This window comes from Crassostrea angulata, chromosome 3 (genome assembly GCF_025612915.1).
Source record: "Crassostrea angulata isolate pt1a10 chromosome 3, ASM2561291v2, whole genome shotgun sequence".
NCBI lineage: Eukaryota > Metazoa > Mollusca > Bivalvia > Ostreida > Ostreidae > Magallana > Magallana angulata.
Window position 1 is genome coordinate 48,351,536 of NC_069113.1, and position 7,166 is coordinate 48,358,701.

Here is a 7,166-nt window from a genome sequence, read left to right on the forward strand (position 1 = left end):
AAACAAATTGAATCTGGTTCACAGACATTGGCCGAAAAAAAGACTGATAAATTTTACACGACTTACTGCATGTATACTGTACATACATGTATCTATATATACTATACTAGTTTTGTAATATGTAAGCAATTTTTAAGTCTGAAAAATTGACTAAATTCTATTCTTTTTTGTGTCCATAGAGTCAGAAATGACTAATGTTGAATCCATACATACATGTATATATCGGTATTATATTCTAGTAAGTCATTTAATTTACCGAGCACATTATACGATGAACCAAAGCTCCTGTCCGACAGGAGAAATGCATGTAAATATCATAAGCATATCAGGTTGTATACCATTAAAATTTCCTTCAAAACCATTTTATTTATAAAGACACATGGATCTAAAGGTAAAGGTGGAGGTAGGTCTAGGGGTCAGGGTCGAAGAGCTGCTGCTAGAGGCAGAGGTAGGGGTCAGGGTGGAAGAGGAAGAGCAGCAGCTGGTCAGAATAGAATTGAGCTGGCCATGCAAGCTAGACAGAATCGCCAGACACAAATAGAGGTACATGATTTAAAATATGTCTCTCTGCCTTACACTTATACCAAAGAGAGAACAACTCGATCCTTGATAAAAAATAAATTTATAACATGCATGGAACATATTTGCTGAATAAAATTTGAGACCATGAAACTATCTGAAATTATTCACAACACCATCGACTAATACTTCAAAGTGATATTTAAAAAGAGAAAAACATGACAAAAAATATATTTCACAAGACACGATACATGTATGTAACTCTGCATTTTCTTTAATAATGGAAAAACTATTTTCTTGTGACTTTAGGAGCGTATATCTAGTATGGATCTCGAGTCCCTAAGAAAGACCCTAGCATTAGTGTGCAAAAGAGAGCCTTCTCTGCTGCTGGACATCCTGGATTCTCCTCAAGATACTAATCCAACACAAGAACACATGACCACAGCACCTAGCTGGTGTACATGTAGTTTTTGTAGGGAGATGCCTACAATGCAAGAGAATGTGTGTTGTGGAAAGACTCCACAAAACTGCCATTCCCAGCTTGCAGTAAGCTATTAACCTAACAATATACACACTGAGCAGTTAATAAATCGTATATATGGAAATAATAAAGTGCTTTCTTTACAGGATTTCTACACTATTGTCTTAGATGAACTTGTATAGGAGGTAGCAATAAGAAGCAGAAATGATGCATTAGCTGAACCAAGGGACATCGACTATAATAAAGCACACAGACATGCTGCTTATAGACAGTATGTTATGTGGATACATGGTCATCTTGGTGCTGGAAATCGAAAAGTGATTCCCAGTTGCTGTGTTCTAAGGATCAGAGATCGATATCTAGATCCACCAGGGCATTACATTGGTTACATTGAAGGTGTTCTTGGGTTTCAATAAAAAACACAAAACCAGTGCATTGTGTTCTTAGCATGTATTTAAATTAATTTTTTAGTCCTTGGGCTTAATGTCCTTTTCCACGGGAATTCTTGATTTCTTTTCTTCCACAAGCTGCGCTGTTGGAGGGGGTTCAACAGAAGCCAGTGTCTTGGAAATGCGCCTGGGATCGTCAGCATCTAGTACGACTGGCCTGTTCATTCCAATGGGATCTACCAGGCGCTTTTCAATACAGGACGATATGATGTCACTGACATATGGATATGTCTTCTCCTCCTTTACATGACAAACTGACTAGTGCCCACTCTTCTTACTATAATATCTCTGCTGTCTAAAAAACATGGTAAAAACATAAACTTCTCAGTCTGTGTACAGTTGAGTATCATGCACATCATTTTGAAACTTTTTATTTTTCAATACAAACCTGAGAGAGCCATCCTTTTTCACTGCAGCTGGCCTATCACAGTTGGCATTATGGTCCAATGCTGCTAGCAGCGTTCTGGCCGTGTACACATGTGGTGTGTAGGATAGTCTTTTTGGCGAGTATTTCAAAATAAGATTTTGAAATGACTCTAACGCAGCAGTGCTTCTGTAGTTAAAAAAAACCCTGTGTAATAGTCTGCATCAATGTACAAGTATATCGATAAATATTTCATTAACTTGTGCATAACTTTTATTATACTTTCATGTTAAATACTGAAATCTGATTGGTTCAGACGCAGTTGATAATCCGTTCTATTAATAATTACCCTCAGCGTTAGCAACACACTTAGCAACGGGTAACACAATGAATTGTTACATGCGCGTAAATCATGCGCGTACGGTTTGCCGTGAAATTCACGTCATTTCTATATAAAAGCAGTAAAAAAATCACTAAAAATAGTGCCTGTTTGGAAAGATAACAGCTGAAATTGACACCCCTTGGGTGTTACCCTCCCAAACAGGCACTATTTATATAGTATATAGTATTAATTGACATAGAATTTTGCATAACTGCTTGGTTGATACCTGCAATGCAGAAAATATGGTATTTTCTTTAGAAGGTGCTTGTCCAACACAATTTCTCGCAGTGCCACATGTGCGGGAGAGCCTGCCACTAGGTAGTCCTTGTCTCCCTCCTCAGTCAAAGGACCGTGCTCACAACAGCTTTTCCCTCCAATCCTGTAAAGTAGAATCCACTCGTGCTCTCCAATTACGTGATGTAAAACTCCACACCATATGCCCTGTAAAACAAGAATGAATAAGATGTGACTGAGAATAAATTATTGTCTATGACAAATGTCTTCTACTATATGTATTATTAAACATGAAAACTATGTGTACATATTAATATGTATTGTTGTAAACAAGCACAATGTTTACCTTTTACTCACTGAATAATGCAAGTATTGTATTGCATAGGGGGCATGCAAAGAAAAAATACTTACAATGAACTCTTCAACTGTGTTGGCAGAAGCTGAACAATACCAGAAGTGGTTCACCACCTCTCTTGTCCACTGCAGAAGAGGTTTCTTGGTCTTCTCTTGGCCAGCCTAAAACACAAGTGTAATTTTTAAAAGATTTGTCATTTAATAAGACAAACAATTTGATGTATTTCTACAAACGGTGTAACCCACAAAAATTGTCCTTATCAAACCCCAAGAAAACCAATACATCTGATTTTCTGATCTTGGAAATAAGGTGAATTGAAAATATATTTACAATTCAAAAAAATATGCGTTATGGTTAAATTTCTAATTTATTGGTTTTTGTTCTTAATGTGAGAGGAGGTAAAAACCTCATTCCCTATGTTCCACATGGGCATCACAGAATTTTGTACATGTATTGGAAATGCGATTGTGCAGACATAATCTGGAATACTGTAAAGTTCGTACCATACATGCTAAGGCTAAGCATAGTCAGTATGCAAAATATCTGTTTAGTAATCATTACTGTCACACTGGGTTTGGAATTTAGTTAGCAGTTATAAGCCAATACCAGATCAGTAAATTTGTCAAAGTAACCACTAAAATAAATATAAATATGTGCAATGCAGCAAGTACCTTTAACAGTTTTTTGCCTAGATTCTTGGACCCATGCCAGATGTCGAAGGAATGTTTGATATCATGATAGTTATTTTCTGGAAAAAAAAAATTAAATTATTTTTTTCACTGAAAAATTCACTCATTAAAATTTAAAGTATCAGAATAATATAGCAGTATCTTATTACAAGTAAGTTAAAATCATTATACATGTGCTTATTCATCAAAGATTCAATTTGTACATGTGCGTCGGTCACAACCTCTACAACATGTATCCCGCTCTGAAAGAGGAACTGTAAACCTTTCTGAAAGCAAGCTTTTTCTAATGTACAACTATTTTTCTCTGTCATCCTCTTGTCCATGGTTAAGATGCACAATGTTTTCTTGCTTTCATTTTCCATATAGGTGTATGTACAATATTGCGCACAATGGCCCGGACTATCCATACGACCATCCCCTGGGAATTAAAATTTTCTTTGTTACATAGATACATGTATCCTAATCCATAAAACGTATGATAGTTAAATTAAATATTGTTCAACATGTAAATGTAGCACAAACTTACCAAGAATAACAACATCTTTGTCTCTGAATTCTTCCAAAATATGACCCTGATGGTTTTCCCATACTTCCTCAATTGCTTGAATGACGTATCTTCTTTGAATTTTGGTAAAAGAGGAAGAAGAGAGAAATGGCAACTTCAAAAATTTTGAAAAAAGGGTAGACTGATGAAAGTTGCCACCTGAGGCCAACAGAGAAACAGCCATTTAATCATCACCACTGTGGACTCTTCTGTTGAGGAGCGATTGCGAGCACCATTTATGAGCGATGTGATTATTTGAACAGCTCTACAAGACAAAATGTTTTTATTATTATGATTATTCTAAAAAAGTTTCCTCCACACCTTTTGACTTGTACCTATTTTTTAGAAGTATATCACATGTATTGTTCTGGCTAATATATTAATCAATCCGAGTGTATTACTTTGTAGCTTAGTAGGTTAGTCACCTGACATAATTAAGTGACTGCTGACCCGCAGGTATGGGGGTTCAAGTCATCAGGAGCTTTCATTTTCGTTGACTTGTGCAAAATTCTTTCTTTAAAAAATTAATACATTTTATTCTTTCATTTTCAAGTTTTGAATTTTTTTTTTTGAATATCCTATCTTTACATTATTCATTAGTTTGCGTTGCTTAGATAACATTTTTCAAGAAGAGTGGAGGAAACTTCAACATAAACAAGAAATGTGAATTAGATGTTAAGGAAATTTTTTTTAAATGCTCTGAAAATGTGTTACGGATATACAGAGCCAGTTGCACAGACACACATGGGTAAAACAGTATACCCCCCCCCCCCTCTTTTTATATATATATATATATATATATATATATATATATATATATATATATATATATATATATATATATATATATATATATATATAAATAAAAGGGTAATTACATAAATTGATAATTAATGCTTACATTCAATTCAAACTTTAGATTCAAAGATTTAAAATGAATAACAATTACCCATTTCAAATATACAGCTGAGGAGACAAATTCTGAAATGTCATGTGGATGTCTTGTCCACATCTTTTCACGCCACAAACATGATGGACATTTGCTCTGGCCAGGGAAAGAAGAGCATCCATGTACACAAGGACTGGTCTATCTGATAACAGTTCGTTTACTTCTGCATTTGTCGTTACTACTTTAATACAGGGATAAGGCTCGATGTCATGCTCTTCTTCCATGTCATCATTGCAATCCTCTTCCTCTGATTCACTAGATAGAAGGCCATGATCTAGTCTAAAATACATGCATAAGATATAAAGATGGGTGTATATTTTTTAGTTTAAGCAAAGTTTGACCACAAGTATTGAAAAAAAATTCATTACTCAGGTTTAGTGTAAACAAGGTTTGCACAAACAGTTATACTGAACTAATGCCAATGACAGACCAGACCGAGTTTCGAACCTGGGCCCCCCTGAATCTCTAGTCAGGTGCTCTACCAACTGAGCTATCTGACACCAGTATTTAAACCGGTCTGACTGTTACATACCATTATATTACCTTAAGGATAAATTGAAGCTTGGCTCATAATCCTCATCATCATCAGAATTATCCCCCTGTCCTTGCAATTCAAGTTCCGAAGGTGTCATTGACAATCTTTTAGAAATTGAAACACATAACTTAGTTATTTACACAATTAATAATGCATCTTTGTACATGTATTATATCTTTTTACAGTGGAGTAGGTTTTATAATAAATATATCCATGCATGTATAAGATATGCATGTTTATTATACTTCTTAGTATATTGATCTCTAAGTTCCAACATCTATACTGTCTGTGATATAGTTTTGCTTAGACTTGCTCATAGTGAATAGACTGAACTTTTCACAAAAAGCATTTACATTGCACTTGGAACTTTTCAAATGTTTTTAAACTTTGTATGTAATGTTACATTTCTTATAATTTTAAAGTCATTTTATTGGAGATGAGTTTTTAAAAGTTAAAAAAGATCATTGAAGACGAATACATGTACCAGCAATTAAAAAATGTTAACCCAAATTGTAATAGATTCACTAAACAATTAACAGGCGAAATTCATAAATCATTTTTTATGAACAACTTACTCAAATGGATCCAAAAACTGTCATATAATTTTTTACAAGCATGTCCACTCTTACTCTTCATAGTCTTGTTTGACATCTCAGTGTTGTCACTAAAAATAAAAAAAAAAATTAACTGTAGTCATCTCTTGAAATGAGAGCAGTCTAAAATAATCATAATGCTGTCATATGTAATTCTTGCTTTATCAGTTTATTATCCATAAACTAATACATGCATCTTTCATCATGATAATGTCGAACATAAAAACTAAAACGCATTTTTTTAGAGAGAGAGACGACGTTAAGTTACCATTCAGATGTTATACTATCCGACTCGGATTCAACTTCAAGGTGATTACACACCATTGATGGTCCAGGTGTTGAAGTAATTTGGGGCAGAAATGACTCGGATTTACTTTCATATCTAAAACAGATAAAAAAGCGTGCATTTATTTTTATGTTGCGTTACCCCTTCCGTACCCCATCTTTAAATTTACAGACGATAACGGAGAGATTGAATGACAGATTTCGTGTATTTAAGAGAGCAATTAAATTAAGCTTACATGTTTTTATTGAACAGAAAAATGTTTAAATTCATATTCGTTAAATAATAGTCTAAAGATCTTCCAAAATCACTATATTTAGATATGCACAGCACTGTGACTTACCTATCCATCAGAATCTTGGCCAGTTCGATGTTCGATTTTATCGTCAGTTTTGTCCGGAGGTCCGTCCATCTGTCAAATTGGTCACCAATGTAAATTTTGAATTTATTTAATTAAGCGTTAGCCTCTTTTTTGTGACGCTTTCGTGCAGAGTCCGTTAACTTATCCGACTTTCTGCCTCGCTTTTCCAACATATTTGTCTCAGCTGAGGATGCGCTATTCAATCTCCGATTTGTTGACCCCAGGTCACTTGCATATATCCACGCTCATTACAAAATTTTGTCTTGCAAGACAAAAATTCTTAACCCATGTACACGGGCCTTAAAAAACTTATAAAACAGTATAACAAGTTACTGACAATTTTTATATGGTATATTTTGTGGAATTAAACCATTCTAGCCCTCATTCACTAATTCTAAAAATTCAAATAAATGACAGCGTATATGGCT

The 7,166-nt window shown here is 34.5% G+C and overlaps 1 long non-coding RNA gene and 2 pseudogenes across 1 annotated transcript; 1 reads left to right on the top strand and 2 right to left on the bottom strand.

Moving 5' to 3' along the window:
• Window positions 1-28: 28 nt before the first annotated feature.
• On the top strand, window positions 29-1,321 carry LOC128175434 (uncharacterized; annotated as a pseudogene).
• Window positions 1,322-1,467: 146 nt separating this feature from the next.
• On the bottom strand, window positions 1,468-3,880 carry LOC128175074 (uncharacterized; annotated as a pseudogene).
• Window positions 3,881-6,039: 2,159 nt separating this feature from the next.
• LOC128175686 (uncharacterized) lies at window positions 6,040-6,787 on the bottom strand. The gene is made up of 3 exons (XR_008242709.1): window positions 6,721-6,787; window positions 6,363-6,476; window positions 6,040-6,165 (listed from the first exon to the last, which is right to left on the bottom strand). It is a non-coding gene; the product is annotated as an uncharacterized LOC128175686 (long non-coding RNA).
• Between the last annotated feature and the right edge of the window lie 379 nt (window positions 6,788-7,166).